We start from the raw sequence: 16,725 nt of genomic DNA on the forward strand, positions 1-16,725 counted from the left end.
ACTAGGGTAACCTCCATATATAAATATGTACCACATGATCCTCCACATATTTTTGTACAAACCACTATTCTTCTACATTTTTTCACATTTTTACATTTTTATACATTTTTATACATTTTAAATTTGTTTTTTATATATTTCTCCCCCACGGGAATAAAACAAAAGCTAACATTACATAATACTGCTTGGATGACATTAATTGTGAACCCCACCCTCACCAATAGCTGAATAGGGTCGAATGTTATTCATTCTAAAGAATAGGGTCGAACGTTATTTATTCACAAATAAAAATAAACCCCTTTGTGGTAGCTTTCAGGATAAAAATTGAAACTCACTCATTATAGGCTCTGTCTACACATATCACAAGAAGATTTTCACATATACATGTATATATATATATACCTAATTGATTTTTTATACATCCTCATATATTTATCTTCTGACTTGTCCTATTGCCTCTCATTATATATTTTTTATATATATTTTTATATATTTTTTATATATTTTTATTCTTCCCACAGTAATACCACATTCCTTTCTGCCTTGGTCTCATTTTATTAGCATTTATTTTAGTCTCTTTTTATTTTTATTTTTATTTTTATCTTTATTTTGAATTTTCATATTTTTTACTTATTTCTAACATTTCAAGTTTAATACTACATTTAATTCCATTATTATCATTCCCCATCCTCACTTATTCCCATCTTATTAATGAACTAGTGCAATACATATGTTATATATAAGTCCTCCGTGCCCCTGCAAGACAACAGAGAGTTAATGCCCAAATCAAACATTTCAATAATGACTACGTAGGCATCACACAAGCAGCTAGCACCCACATTCACCTCAACATAATCAACTTCCTCATTAGGTATTTCAGTACAGACGCCCTCACATTCGCTTGGAATTTCATATTTGGTTTAATTGGTTTATCAGCATATTATTCTTCTTATTAAATTATGCTAGACAAAGTTCTTTTTCCGGTATTAGTTCGCTGTGCAGTCCCAATTCTCTATTGTGTATGGTCTGTCACGCAGTACAAGATTATGAGGGTATTCCCTCACTTAAAATGGCGCCGATTGACCGCGCATGCGCGATAGACACAATACACCCTATAAAGCATGAAAGGTGTACGAAAATGGTCGCTCCAGATGACGTCCGTGTGACGAAACGCGTAGGGCGTGGCCAGGCAACGTACACCTCGAGCTCAGGCGGAGATAGCAGAGCGGGACTTTTAAAGCTACATACACTACCGCAATTTTAAACCGTTTGTTTGTAAGTAGTTTTAATCTATTTTTTGGAATAAAAGCAATGTTTTAAACGGTATCACACTATGGATGTGCCTCTTCTTTACCTTATATAACGTGGCACATTGCACTCGCGGAGAAACGAGGGATCCCCAATATTACATCTGAAGGAAGCCAGAGAGCGACACAATAGCTGATATTGTGAAGGCTGATCCACCCCGGATGGGGTCTTTTTTCCGGTGAGAGCATAATAATATAATATATAGGTAGCCACCGAACGCGAGGAACACAACTGGAAACCATCACCTCCTCCCCACCACTCACGGAAGATTCCGTCACTTATTAGAGACTTGTTTCACCACGTTTATTGTTCACAGTTCACCTGCATTTTTTGCACATATTTTATTTTATTTTATATTTTTTACCCTATTTTTATTTAATTTTTATGGTATTTCTATGTTTCATTGTAATTTTTTTCATCTTATATAGTACTATTTATTACACTGTACTAGCCATTATATTGTGCTATCATTGTGATATTCACTCTAAACATTACTTTAGAGCACTAACTTTAAATTTTAAATTATTAATATCACATTCACGGCTATTTCACCGATATCACATCCAGTCCTTTTTCTATTTATATTATTTTATGGTATATCCTTACCTTTAAGGCACATGTAGATTTATTTGCACTTGCACTTTACAAATAACTATACATTGTTATGGTATAGGGATAAGTATTCCATATCATGGTCGCAATTTTGTGTTTCTTGTGCTTTTTGTGTCTTTGGGTTTAATTAACCAGCACGCTGAGAATTATATGTAATACAGGTTTCGACTCATAGGTGTTCATTAGCAAATAGCATAGGGTGTGTGATAGCACACCTATGTTTGTACCTAATTGTCAGCCTACTGAGAATTATATATAACAAAGCCCTCCCCCAGAGGTTTGTATTAATAATCGGTATTATCGGTATAGCGCCACATCTATTCCTTCTCCTCTCTTTTCTTTTCCTGGCCATGGTCATCGATGCTGTGGTGTGTAGATCGCTCCATTTTGGGGTGAAAACCCCCTCTGGAAAGTTGCTATTAGCACTGTTTGTCTGTGAGGAGAGGAGCTCACACCCCTGGGGAGCAGTGATTTTAATAATGCTTAAAGTGAAACAATAAAAGTGAAATATTCCTTTAAATTTCATACCTGGGGGTGTCTATTGTATGCCTGTAAAGTGGCGCATTTTTCCTGTGTTTAAGAATAGTCCCTGCACAAAATGACATTTCCAAAAGAAAAAAAATCATTTAAAACTGCTCACGGCTACAATGCATTGTCTATGGAAGAAATCAAAAGTGCTAATTTTAAAGGCTAATATACATGGTATTGTCATAAACAGTTTGGGGACCTGGGTCCTGCCCCAGGGGACATGTAGCAATGCAAAAATGTCTTTTTAAAAACAACCGTTTTTTCGGGAGCAGTGATTTTAATAATGCTTAAAGTGAAAGAATAAAAGTGAAATATTCCTTTAAATTTTGTACCTGGGGGCTGTCTGTAAAGTGGCACATTTTTCCCATGTTTAGAACAGTCCCTGCACAAAATGACAATTCTAAAGGAAAAAAGTAATTATTCATTATTTCAGAATCACTACTCCTGAAAAAAACTGCCATTTTTAAAACTTTTTTTGCATTGCATTGATACATGTCCCTAGGGGCAGTACCCGGGTCCCCAAACACTTTTTCTGAAAATAATTTGCATAATAACCCTTACAATTAGCACTTTAGATTTTTCACGTTCGTGTCCCATAGACTTTAACAGTGTTCACGTGTTCGAACACATTTTTTGCCTGTTCGCATGTTCTGCTGCGAACCAAACCGGGGGGGGGGGGGTGGCTTCAGCTCATCCCTAGTGGGGATTATATTTAAAAAAGGGGTAAAAGGAGGTAAGTAAAACCTTTGACAGAAGGGTGGCTGTGGACGTAGTATACTTGGATTTTGCACCGTTTAGGAGATATTTAGTTTACATGCAGCCAGTGGCAACACTGGCACATGCGCTCTGAAGGAACAGATACCCGTGCACCAGTCACAGAGCCAGAGTCCTCAAACCTGCAAAATTTTTACTCTGTTACAATTTTTTTTTGCTTTGGTAGAAACATGCATGTTTCTAAACATAACATACAAAACTCTGGAACTTACAAAGTTCAAAGTCGAAAAACTGAAGGCAATATCAGACATTATAGTGTCAAAAATGTTTTGATATTGCCTTCAACAGATGGGATGATGTGACCCCTGTAAAAGCCAAATTTTGAAGATGAACACAATTTGGGAGTCAAAATGGGTATTTCCCTGACTCACCTGTTGATGATATCTTCCTCATCAGTCCTGCCTACTTAAGCCATCCAGACCAGATGATCTCCTGATCCCATGCCTAATGTCAACATGTGCTATCTTCCATCATGGGGGATCAATGGACATGTTTTGAGGGTGCAACCCCTTCCTCTCACCTACTAGAGTTACGAGGAAGAGTTACAAAACGCATACATTGATATCCCTTGATGGCAGATAGCACACGTTGACACACCGTGTGTATATCTTCAAAATTTGGCATTTAAAATGTCAAAAAAAGTTTTTGTAAATTCCAAGAAATGGAAAAATGGTGGCATTTGGAAGAAATTCAGATTCTATCCAACACATCAATCATGTTCTTCATTTGTTGTTCCATAACATTGAGTTTCTTCCTTATAATGTCAATGTCACCATTCCACACCATGATGTCGTTAATTAGCCTTTATGCACTGTCACTTGTGAAATGTTCAGCTTGCTCTTCAGCAACCAGCACATCACCTAACAATTTGTTTAAAAACATGTATTATAAATATGTAAACATACATACAGTACCTGAAGCTGGGGTGTCAGACACTCATCTGTTGTGGTGACAATCTCACTGACTTCCTCCATCTCTCCTTCCTTCAGATCCTTGGGTGTGGTGTTGTGCTGAGTTCCCCTTCTTTTTGAGGTGTGGGGTTCCTGGGTTGTCCTCTGAGTGGTGTCCTCCAAATCTTTTCTCCCCTATGAGAATGAAACAAAAGGTATACTCAGATATTTGAGTCCAGAAATATGAATATGAAACTTTGCTGGGAAGTGGGGTACAATTGTCTGTTTTGGGCAGTGTTCCAAGCTGAAGACATGATTTTTTACTTTACCCAAGCTGGAATACTTCCCTTTTTTCTGTAAATTTTTCACAGATGGAGACACCCCAAGTATCCACTGGAGCACCTGTGTGGGACACCTTAAAAGTTTGTTCTTGTGTCCCACACTAGTGCTCCTGAGTCCAGATGTATAAACAGCTGCTGAGTGTCCTCTCCTTACATTACACTGAATCAAGCTTGCATTTCATTCTAGTTACAAATAGGCATGTGCATTCGTTTTCGTCCGAATGCATTTTCGTCCGAATTTCAGCTATTTTCGTTTTCGTTTTGACAAACGATAACGAAAGCACAGAATCCGAAAAACGAAAGATCCGACATAAATGCTTTATTTTCGTTTTCATTGTTACAACAGTTCGATATAGAGATTCGACATGACTCTGACAATAACAATCTGTGTCTATAGAACCTGTGGTCGAATGTGCCTAACCTTACCTCTATTAGTCCAAGATTATATAGAGAAAATATTCGACAGAGAAAAAAGATTTGACAGAGAGAAAAGATTCTGCAAGTTACTGTCCTAAAAAGTGTTTGGGGACCCGGGTCCTGCCCCAGGGGACATGGATCAATGCAAAAAAAAGTTTTAAAAACGGCCGTTTTTTCGGGAGCAGTGATTTTAATAATGATTAAAGTGAAACAATAAAAGTGTAATATTCCTTTAAATTTCGTAGTGGGGGGTTGTCTATAGTATGCCTGTGAAGGGGCGCATGTTTCTGGTGCTTAGAACTATCCCTGCACAAAGTGTCATTTATGCAGGAAAAAAGTCCTTTAAAATCACTCGCAGCTATTATGAATTGTCAGCTCCGTAATACAGAGAACACTCATTGAAAGTCATTGATAAAAATAAATAAATAAATAAATAAAATAAAAAGTGTGGGGGTCCCCCAAATTCAATTACCAGGCCCTTCAGGTCTGGTATGGATATTAAGGGGAACCCTGCCTCAAATTTAAGAAAAAATTTGACGTGGGGTTCCCCCTAAATATCCATAACCAGACCCTTCAGGTCTGGTATGGATATTAAGGGGAACCCCACGTCAAATTAAAAAAAAAATTGACGTGGGGTTCCCCCTAAAAATCCATACCAGACCCTTTATCCGAGCACGCAACCTGGCAGGCCACAGGAAAAGAGGGGGGACGAGAGAGCGGCCCCCCCTCTCTCCTGAACCGTACCAGGCCACATGCCCTCAACATTGGGAGGATGCTTTGGGGGTCTGTGACCCCTCAAAGCACCTTGTCCCCATGTTGATGAGGACAAGGGCCTCATCCCCACAACCGTGGCCGGTGGTTGTGGGGGTCTGCGGGCGGGGGGCTTATCAGAATCTGGAAGCCCCCTTTAACAAGGGGACCCCCAGATCCCCCCCCTGTTTGAAACGGTAAGGGGGTACAAAAGTACCCCTACCATGGGCGCATGCGCGGCGCGGTGAGGAGAGGACGCATGGAGTGAGAGCTCCGTGAACCGGTGAGATTACGATCACTCCTCGAGGGGATTTCAGCCCGCAATTCCGATCCTTTACAGCCTATACCCCTTGGGGACTCAGAGGTGCATGCCGACACACAAAGCCCGCCGTGGGAAAGCTACTCAGAAGTCCCTAACTACTTACCTTCTCCGGACGAGGGAACAGAGCGGGATGTCGCAAAATGGCGCCCAGCCTCTGCAGGCTCCAGCAGTCACGCCATGCCCAAGTCTCCCTCCGGCGTCCACAGCACCATCAAGTGAGTACGCTGTACACCTCACTAAGGCAGAGCTGGATGCTAGCCTCTCTGCCATGTATGAAAAGCTGGCTAATAAGTTCCAAGTGGAACTCCATAAATCAACTAACACTCTGACACAGGAGCTGGCAGCGCTGGGAGGGAGGACAGATTTATTGGAAGCTAAACACGATGAGCTGCACCTGGCATATTCAGACCTGCGCAGGGATTATGACTCCATTTCAGACACAGTCACCCAGTTGCAGTCTAATCTCGAAGATTTGGACAACAGAAATAGGCGCAATAACCTCAGGGTGAGAGGGGTCCCGGAACAGAACACAGATCTGCTTCCAACCATTAAGAGGCTTTTTATGTCCCTTTTACCGGACTCCCCGGACACCGCATTTGCCTGCGACAGGATTCACAGGGCTCTGAGGCCTAAACCCCCTGAGGATAAACCGCCCAGAGACATTGTATTATGCCTTAAGGACTTTCTCATTAAGGAGGAAATTCTTCGTGCATCCCGCAACACCCCTAACATCCAACTAGATGGAGTGCGAATTCAAATCTTCCCTGACCTGTCCCCAACCCTGGAAAAAAGGAGGAACCTCAAGGAAGTTACCTCTGCCCTGCAAACGGCGAGAATCAGGTACCGCTGGGGATTTCCTTTCAAATTGCAAGTCCCTCATAACGGAACGACCCATACCGTCACCACTTTGCAAGGTGGAAAAGAGTTGCTTATCAAACTCGGCCTTTTGGCTCCAGAACAACCTCAGAGGCTACCGTCCACCCCTCGTCCTTCGCCTATTTGGGCTACTCCGTCACCGCAGAGGGACCGTAGACGACAGCGTCAAGAGCTCCGTGACCTACAGATGTGATCATCTTTGAAGATTTCCCGGAGGACGGAGCTCCCTCTTCTGCGAAAATTTTTTTTGTTGTGGTGCTACCGGTTTTATTACAGGTTTTCCCATGCTTTCATGAATATTTTTTTTTTTTTTTTTCCCTTTTTCATATACTTTAATCACCTTTTTATTCAGTTTCAAGTGGTCGGCGCCATCTTCACCAGAACTGTTCTCACTGCTCCCGCTTGAGTGTCCCCCTGCTCTACATTATTAGTGACTGGTGACCCCAGTATCTACCGTTCTCGAGTTTCGGGTTCCAGATCTTGGGTCCTGAGTTCTGGGACCGCACTGCTTCACAGCTTGACAGTGCTTCATAAATAAGAGCATTGGACTTTAGAGTCCGTTTGACTGATGACTGTTTGTTCTTTTGTCGGGGGTACCAACAAGTTTGGTTTTGTTTCTGGTATACCCCCGAAGCCATGGTATTTTTCTATTGCTTGGTTTTTCTTTCTCTTCGGGTCTTTTTTTAGTTTTTTTTTTCTTTTACCACAAGTGAATATGTTTTCTGTTTGGTATCGGGCGCCCTGCCATCCTGGAATGTATAGTAGTATGCCCATATCATGCTTAGTGTCACATGCCTGCATTATAGGATATGTATGTATCCCAATAGGGGGGTCCTTGCACGCGGGGTCTCCCCTGGTGGGCCATATTACTCTGGGAACTATTTCGCACTTATGTAATTGTTTCTATATAATACTAGCGTTTTTCTTTCTCCTGCCATGGGACTCAAAATAATCTCCCACAATGTGGAGGGCTTTAATGCTCCCCATAAACGCAGGAAAGCATTTAGATATTACAGACATGTGGGGGGTGACATATTGTTTCTACAGGAAACGCACTTCTCTGAAGCTAATCACCCACGCTTCTTTGACAGACATTATAGGCAACATTATTTCACTACTTTTAATTCTAAATCTAGGGGGGTGTTAACCTCAAACTGCACCGAATTTCTTATAAATATAGCCAATATTTATAAGAAATTCGGTGCAGTTTGAGGTTAAACACCTCTATAAAGATCCCTCTAGTAGATTCATCATCCTTCAGGGTTTGCTGAATGGTAAGAGTATCACTCTAGCTAATGTGTATGCTCCTAACACCTCGCAGGCTTCTTTTTTCATTTCTTTTTTCCAGATTTTGGACAGATACCTTTCTCCCCATCTGTTGTTAGGTGGCGACTTCAACTTGGTGGCACATTCTAAGCTGGACAGAAGCCGAGTGGTGAGTACTGCGAATGCCTTTCCGAGATCCCTTGTCCGTCTGCTCAGTTCCCATCAATTACTTGACACATGGCGCGCCCATAATGTGGGAGCCAGAGATTATACGTTCTACTCTCACCCTCATGACAGCTATTCCAGACTGGACTATATATTCAGTACCCCGGTACTGTTAGCGAATTCATCTAAGGCTTGTATCATCCCTTGCCCCTGGTCGGATCACCAGGCGGTGTCGTTCTCGGTAGCACATATTGGTATTGCCCCATCCCAGGCCTCCTGGCGCCTTAACGACTCTATGCTTTCTGACCCGGCCCTGGTGACAGAGATTGCCGAACACATTGCGGAATATTTTACGTTAAACGACACGGTTGACATCTCCCCTTCTTCCCTTTGGGCCGCTCATAAGGCGGTCCTCAGGGGTCGTCTGATCTCTATTGCTGCCACGCGGAAAAAACAGAGACTACATGATATCTCCAGACTCACTGAGGAATTGGCGAAACTGTATCACACACATGGCCTCTCCCATTCCCCGGACATATTTGCACAGATCTTGACTAAACGAGCGGAACTGGACGCACTTCTCTCTGAGCAGACGGAGAAGGCGTTAAGGTGGTCAAGGGCAAAATTTCTATTGCACAGTAACTCGGCTTCTGCGATGTTTGCCAGGAAGTTGAATGCTACTATGAGACCACCACACACATACAAACTTAGAAATGGTAGGGGAGAATTGGTAACACATCCAGCTGAGGTATTGGGACTGTTTTCTAAATTTTACCGGGACTTGTTGGCGGCTCCGACCCCCTCACCAGGTCCATCTGTAAAAGACTGGCTTGATAGCCTCCCCCTCCCCTCCCTAACAGAGGAGCAATCTCTGTCTTTGAATGCCCCTTGCAGTACAGAGGAACTCCAGACTTTAATTTCCTCACTGAAGCCCTCTAAGGCCCCAGGACCGGACGGATTTACGTCTACATATTATAAAAAATTTTCACCCCAACTTCTTCCCTATTTAGCAAAATTGTTCAATCATGTTTTAAAAGGCCACACTTTCCCCGAGGACATGCTTCTCGCAAACATGTCCTTGATCCCCAAACCGAACAAAGACCACTCCCTCCCCCAAAATTACAGACCGATTTCGGTTATTAATAATGATTTGAAATTATTCGGCCGCCTTCTGGCACATAGACTTTCTAGTATTATCCCCACCCTGATCTCCCCAGACCAGACAGGATTTATCCCTTCTCGCCAAATTACAGACAATATCCGTCTAGCCACCAATATTATTCAGGACGCCAATCTATTCTCTAAAAAGGTATTACTGTTAAGTCTAGATATTCATAAGGCGTTTGATAGCGTCACCTGGCCTTACCTGGAGTCCGTCCTGTCTAGATTTGGGTTCGGAGGGGCTTTTGTGCACGGCTTTAGGGCTTTGTACCATCGCCCCTGCACCCGAATTAAACTCCCGGGGTGTTCCTCTGAGTATTTTCCGCTTGGAAGGGGGACCAGGCAGGGATGCCCCCTTTCTCCCCTGATATTCGCCCTGGCGGTGGAACCGCTTGCCAGGGCGATATGTCTACACCCAGACATCAAGGGCTATGCTAAGGGGGATCAGGTTTTCACATTGAGTATGTACGCTGACGATGTACTTTTATTTTTATCTGATCCTGTGGTCTCACTGCCGAACCTGATCCCTTTATTGAACTCTTTCCATTGCATGTCTGGTCTGGGAGTCAATCTGGCTAAATGTGCGGCACTACCTATTAATTTTCCTAACGCCACGCTTGCAGGCATACAGGCGCATTTCGGTTTTACATTATGCAGCGACTCATTACCTTATTTGGGTATTAAGTTGGCCACCTCCCTGCCTAAACTCTATTATGCAAATTATCCCAAAGCCTTTGCACACATTACTCAATTATTGCGATCATGGGAAAGTTATCGGATTTCCTTTTTGGGCAGAATCCAGGCTATTAAAATGACTATCCTTCCGAAGCTTTTATTTTTTTTTAGAGCGCTGCCCCTGTATGTCTCCCGGAACACGATCGATGGTATACAGAAAGAGATCAATCGGTTCGTTTGGCAAAACAAAAAACCCAGATTGCACAAGACGCTACTTTTCAGACCAGTGGACCGTGGGGGTCTGGGGCTCCCACATCTATGGTTATATTACCTTGCGGCTAGGCTGGTGCAGCTGGCGCAGTGGCATTATCCCCCGGGTACGGTCCCATGGATCCAATTTGAGAGATCCTCGGTGAGTCCCTTTTACCTCCCGGGCCTCCTATGGACTGATGGGGTCCGCCCCAAACAATTAGCCACTTTGAATGGAGTGGTAGCACAATCCCTCCAACTTTGGTCTTTATATAAAAAACGATATGCCCTGTGTCCATCCTGCCCCGGCCTGGCCTCTTTCTTGGGGGACCCCAGATTCCCACCGGCTTTTTCATCACCGGAGAGTTTTGAGGGTTGGTCTCAGAGAGGCCTGGTTACCCTTGAGGCCCTTTCCCAAGAACCACCCTTTTGCACCTTTGCTTATCTCCAAGAACAGTTTGGGTTACCCAGAGCAGATTTTTATAAATATTTACAAGTTCGGCACTTTTACGCCTCTCATTATTTGAAGAGGAGACTTCCCCCTCCAAATGCCTTTGAAAGGATCTGTAAGTCCTCATCCAGGGATCGTGGCAATATCTCCTGGTTGTACCGGTCTCTTGGAGAGGTGCAGCTACCGGATAAATCACATGCCATGCTGGGTTGGGAGAGGGAGGTTGGTTTCGAAATGACCACTGAGGAGTGGGAGGATATGATTACAAACATGCGTAAATGCACGAAATCGTTGGCAGTCAGGGAAACTGCATTAAAACTGCACACAAGATGGTACTACACCCCCGCTAGGCTGCATAGATTTAGCCCACTGGTCCCGGGGAGTTGCTTTCGTGGATGCCCGGAGACTGGTTCCTTCTCCCATATCTTTTGGAGCTGTGGGGTACTGCAGCCCATTTGGCAGCGGGTCGCTGACAAGTTGCTTCAGCTTACGGGTTCTAATATTGATATCACGTGCCGGATTGGCCTTTTGTTTGCTGGCATCCCGGGACTAACTCCCCCGGCTCAGAAATTAGCTCATACACTTATCAATGCGGTCCATTGGACTGTGGCTTTGCACTGGAGATCCCCGGTGGTCTCCTGGGAACAAGTACTGCAACGCATGGAGTCGATCAAACTCATGGAGCGTATACACCACACTTTGCAAGACTCCATGCATATTTTCGATCGTAAATGGGCCGTTTGGTCGTCTCTACAATGGATAGTCCCTAGGACGGATAGTTAGGCTGGGCACAGCGCCTAATGGCTGGGTATATGAACATGTTTGATAGCGCTCACTTGTGGTAGCATTTTTGTTATCTTTTTTTTTTTTCTTTTTTTTTCTTTCTTTCTTCTCTTTTCTCTTTCCCTCAATGATGTACATTTGCTCACCAGAATTTTCATTTGCCATCTCCGGGTTGGGTTTAGCATATCAAACTTTAACTTTTATGAGCATTAACGGTTTATTGATGTTCCTTTGTATGCTATTCTCTATGACAACTTTTGTACTGGTTGACCTTTTTTCTGTACTTGTCTTAATACTTTCTAATAAAAAACGTTTGTAAACAAAAAAGTACCCCTACCATTTCACAAAGAGAGTGTAAAAAATAGTTAAATAAGACAAACACACTTTTGAAAAATTCCTTTATTAAAAATTAAAAAAAGATTCCAGCGGTGCTAATCCACTCTTGCTATCCAGCGATGGACGGTCATCTCTCCAGCGATGGCTCATTTCATCCAGCGCAGCAAATCCATCCTTCTTTTGAGAAATGTCAGGCTCCGGAATCCTTGCAGTGTCTGCTCCGTGGAGACAGAAGAAGGATGGATTCGCTGCGCTGGATGAGATGAGCCATCACTGGAGAGATGACCGTCCGTCGCTGGATAGCAAGAGTGGATTAGCACCGCTGGAATCTTTTTTTTTTTTTTTTTTTTTTTTTTTTTAATAAAGGAATTTTTCAAAAGTGTGTTTGTCTTATTTAACTATTTTTTACACTCTCTTTGTGAAATGGTAGGGGTACTTTTGTACCCCCTTACCATTTCAAACAGGGGGGGGGGCGGGATCTGGGGATCCCCTTGTTAAAGGGGGCTTCCAGATTCTGATAAGCAGTCCGCCCGCAGACCCCCACAACCACCGGCCACGGTTGTGGGGATGAGGCCCTTGTCCTCATCAACATGGGGACAAGGTGCTTTGAGGGGTCACAGACCCCCAAAGCATCCTCCCAATGTTGAGGGCATGTGGCCTGGTACGGTTCAGGAGGGAGGGGGAGGCGCTCTCTCGTCCCCCCCTCTTTTCCTGCGGCCTGCCAGGTTGCGTGCTCGGATAAAGGGTCTGGTATGGATTTTTAGGGGGACCCCACGTCAATTTTTTTTTAAATTTGACGCGGGGTTCCCCTTAATATCCATACCAGACTTGAAGGGTCTGGTTATGAATATTTAGGGGGAACCCCACGTCAAATTTTTTCTTAAATTTGAGGCAGGGTTCCCCTTAATATCCATACCAGACCTGAAGGGCCTGGTAATTGAATTTGGGGGACCCCCACGCTTTTTTATTTATTTATTTATTTATTTATTTTTATCAATGACTTTCAATGAGTGTTCTCTGTATTACGGAGCCGACAATTCATAATAGCTGCGAGTGATTTTAAAGGACTTTTTTTCCTGCATAAATGACACTTTGTGCAGGGACAGTTCTAAGCACCAGAAACATGCGCCCCTTCACAGGCATACTATAGACAACCCCCCACTACGAAATTTAAAGGAATATTACACTTTTATTGTTTCACTTTAATCATTATTAAATTCACTGCTCCTGAAAAAACGGCCTATTTAAAACTTTTTTTTGCATTGATCCATGTCCCCTGGGGCAGGACCCGGGTCCCCAAACACTTTTTAGGACAGTAACTTGCAAATTAGTCTTTAATATTAGCACTTTAGATTTTGAACGTCGGAGTCCCATAGACTTTAATAGGGGTTCTAAAGTATGCTATATACTAGCTCCGTCGAATCTTCTTTATACATTCGACAGACACCATAAGCTTTCAAAGACAGATTCGACCGTAATTCATGTGGATTTTCGGACAAATGCAATTTTTGAACGAAAAACGAATAAATAAATAGAATTTCGGGAGTAACTAAATAAATTAAGTTTTCGGACGAAAACGAAATTCTGAAACGAAATATTTTACTCTGCACATGTCTAGTTACAAACACATTTAGACATCAATGTACAAAACTTATTTTTAGACAAATAGGCATGACCAAATGTCTTTAACCTGTATCTGCCCAAAACATCGTATTTAATGAGCGAACAATGTTTCCTATGACCGATTAATGTGCCCACGAACATGAAAGTCACAATTTCAAACTGTACAACAGTAACGAAAATCACATGGCACAGCATGCAAGTAATAATAATAATAATCGGAACACACAAAAACTACTTACTTTTTAGAAGAACTTTTTTGATCCTTCTATACTGATCCTGCTCCCTTAGTTTCAGGGCTGACCAGCATTTCCTTATTTGCTACTTTGATCGTCATACCCCAAAACTTGTGTGCAGACTCTTCACAACTTTCATCATGATTTTGGCCTTTCTGACATTCGGGATGGTGTACGGTCTATTCTTGCCATCATAGTCATTCCTCCTCAAGATGTCCACCATCTCTAGAAAGGCCATATTTGAGGCCTTAAATCTTCTCCTCCGGGATCGGGATGTTTCTGGCTCCCACTTTCCTCCTCCTCGTTACTGCTCTTCTTGCACACCCGCTCTGTCTCTGCCATGTCGCTCCTGCTGCACACAGAACAAGAAGGGATGGGGAATATTCTAGAAATAATGTCAAGGGCGGATGATGCAGAGTTTCACGCATGCGCAGTGTATATCAAACTAACATGCATGTGTCGTACATACAATTTGTGTGTGGAGCAGGGATGAGCTTTATGTTCAAGTCGAACATTGGCTGTTCGCCAGTTCACCGAACAGCGAACAATTCACACGGAAAATTCAAAAAGCTGCAGAACACCCTTCTAGGGAGAAATCAAAAGTGCTAATTTAAAAGTCTTATATGCATGGTATTGTCATAAAAAGTGTTTGGGGACCTGGGTTCTGCCCCAGGGGACATGTATCAATGCAAAAAAAGTTTTAAAAATTGCCATTTTTTCGGGAGCAGTGATTTTAATAATGCTTAAAGTGAAACAATAAAAGTGTAATATTCCTTTAAATTTCATACCCGGGGGGTGTCTATAGTATGCTTGTAAAGGGGCGCATTTTTCCCATGTTTAGAACAGTCTGACAGCAAAATTACATTTCTAAAGGAAAAAAAAAAGTAATTTAAAACTACTTGCGGCTATAATGAATTGTTGGTCCGCAATACACATAAAAGTTCATTGATAAAAACGGCATGGGGATTTCCCCATAGGGGAACCCCAAACCAAAATAAAAAAAAAATGTGTGGGGGTTCCATACCAGGCCCTTCAAGTCTGGTATGGATATTAAGGGGAACCCCGTGCCAAAATAAAAAAATGGTGTGGGGGTCCCCCTCAAAATCCATACCAGACCCTCCAGGCCTGGTATGGACTTTAAGGGGAACCCCACACCAATTTTTTTTTAATGGCGTGGGGTGCCCCCAAAAATCCATACCAGGCCCTTATCTGAGCACGCAACCTGGCAGAGGGGGGTGAGAGAGCACCCCACGAACCTTACCAGGCCACATGCCCTCAACATTGGGAGGGTGCTTTGAGGTAGCCCCTCAAAGCACCTTGTCCCCATGTTGATGGCGAGAAGGGCCTCATCCCCACAACCCTTGCCAGGTGGTTGTGGGGGTCTGCGGGTAGGGGCTTATCAGAATCTGGAAGCCCCCTTTAACAAGGGGACCCCCATATCCCGGCCCCCTTGTGTGAATTGGTAATGGGGTACAAATGTACGCCTACCATTTGACCAAAAAAAGTGACAAAAAAGTTAAAAAATACAGTTTTTGACAAGTCCTTTATTAAATTCTTCTTCTTTGAGCTTCTTCTTTCATCTTCTTTCTTCTGGTCTTACTTCTGTGTTCTTCTTCTTCTTCATCTTCTTCATTTTTTTCTTCATCTTCTTCATCTTCATGAAAAATCAAAAGTGCTAATTTTAAAGGCTTATTTGCATGGTGTTGTCTTAAAAAGTGTTTGTGGACCTGGGTCCTGCCCCAGGGGACATGTATCAATGCAAAACAAGTTTTAAAAACTAAAGTTTTTCCAGGAGCAGTGATTTTAATAATGCTTAAAATGAAACAATAAAAATGTAATATTCCTTTAAATTTCGTACCTGGGTGGTGTCTATAGTATGCCTATAAAGTGGCGCATGTTTCCTCTGTTTAGAACAGTCTGACAGCAAAATTATATTTCTAAAGGAAAGAAAGTAATTTAAATCTACTTTTACTTAAACGGCATATTATTATTTTTTTTAATGCGTAGGGGTCCCCCAAATTCCATACCAGACCTGGTATGGATTTTAAAGGGAACCCGGTGCCAAAATGTAAAAAAAAAAATGGCGTGGGGTCCCCTCAAAAATTCATACCAGACCTTTATCCGAGCATGCAACCTGGGTCTCTCATTTACATAAACGGGTGACCCCTCCCCCCTCTGACAACACAGGGAAAGCCATAGGGAAGTCCCTGTGCATCAGAGGGGGGAGGTGTCACCGGGTGGCCCCGCCCTATATTATATAAGAGCTGTCACCTGAACAGAAGTGTCACACAGCGGGAAACTCCCATTGAGGCAGATCGCCTGGAGGATGAAGTGGAGAACAAGAAGCCGGAGGAAGATGCCGGACAAGAAAACTGGAGGAAGAAGGAGATGAAGATAAAGGAATAAGCGGGGGAAGAACAAGATGGAGGAAGAAGAAGAACACCGAAGAAAGACCAGAAGAAGATGGAAGAAGAATCGGGGAAAGAAGAAGACATTAATAAAGGAATTGTCAAAAACCGTCTACTGTATTTTTTAACATTTTTGACACAGTTTTTGTGAAATGGTAGGCATTACCAATTCACACGGGGGGGCGGGATCTGGGCGGTCCCCTTGTTAAAGGGGAATTCCAGATTTTGATAAGCCCCTCACCCGCAGACACCCACAACCAACGGGCAAGGGTTGTGGGGATGATGCCCTTCTCCCCATCAACATGGGGACAAGGTGCTTTGGGGGGCTACCTCAAAGCACCCTCCCAATGTTGAGGGCATGAGGCCTGATACGGTTCAGGAAGGGGGGGCATTCTCTCATCCTCCCCTTTTCCTGCGGCAGGTTGCATGCTTGAATAAGGGTCTGGTATGGATTTTTGGGGGGACCCACACCATTTCTTTTTTAAATTTTGGCACAGGGGTCCTCATAAATTCCATACCAGACCTGAAGGGTGGAATTATTAATCCCAGCTTTACTG

This window comes from Lithobates pipiens, unplaced genomic scaffold, assembly GCF_037356315.1.
Source record: "Lithobates pipiens isolate NorthernLeopardFrog02 unplaced genomic scaffold, aLitPip1_a1.2 Scaffold_16, whole genome shotgun sequence".
Taxonomy (NCBI): Eukaryota; Metazoa; Chordata; class Amphibia; order Anura; family Ranidae; genus Lithobates; species Lithobates pipiens.